The following is a 751-nucleotide window of genomic DNA, read 5'->3' as shown; positions in this document are numbered from 1 at the left end:
AGAGAGAGAGAGAGAGAGAGAGAGAGAGAGAGGGAGAGAGAGAAAAAATAAGCTCATTTTCATAATTGGAATACTTTGATCCGTCAGTGTGGAGGACCTGAAAACATACCATCAGCACTCGGATTTCATCACGTTTCGCTTTTACACGCAACAGCGAAAATACGGCTGCACCTTCAGCAGAAACTAAATCGCATTTATGATGCCATCAAAGACTTGTGCATGAGTGTGACGTACAGTAAATACAGCAAAGCACTGAGACCTGGTAAAACTGTCTGCAGAAAAAACTGCTTGCCATTAGTTTCATTATCTGAGAATGTGTGTTTTCGATTTGAATTTAAAGTATATTTAAATGTAGATTTCTAGGACATGTCAGGGCTGCGATTTTCTTCTGATAAAAATCTGTGCTTGATTGTAGAGCTGCACAGTTTGGCTGAGATGTGATTATATATTGTTATGGCCATAATAATAATAATAATAATAATGAACAAAATAAGAATTATTATTACTATTGTAATATTTCACTATAAAAAAAATTTTTTACACAATTTGTAGGATTTTATATTAGTATGACATTAATAATAATAATAATAATAATAATAATTATTGAAAAAGAAAATAAGAAACATTACTATTTTAATATTTGACCGTAAAAAAAAAACAGTTTGGACAAAATTTTTGATTTTGTATGGCTATAATAATAATAGTAATAATAATAATAACAATAATAATAATAATTATTATTATTATTATT

At 28.9% G+C, this 751-nt stretch overlaps 1 protein-coding gene across 1 annotated transcript in view; it reads right to left on the bottom strand.

Annotated features, from left to right (window-relative positions):
- Positions 1 to 751, bottom strand: part of LOC107689348 (gamma-aminobutyric acid receptor subunit pi) — a 79,811-nt gene that overhangs the window by 20,711 nt on the left and 58,349 nt on the right. The gene's annotated exons all lie outside the window — the stretch shown is intronic.

Source organism: Sinocyclocheilus anshuiensis, unplaced genomic scaffold, assembly GCF_001515605.1.
Source record: "Sinocyclocheilus anshuiensis isolate Anshui unplaced genomic scaffold, SAMN03320099.WGS_v1.1 scaffold709, whole genome shotgun sequence".
NCBI classification, from domain to species: Eukaryota; Metazoa; Chordata; class Actinopteri; order Cypriniformes; family Cyprinidae; genus Sinocyclocheilus; species Sinocyclocheilus anshuiensis.
This window is presented reverse-complemented; position numbering and strand designations above follow the sequence as displayed.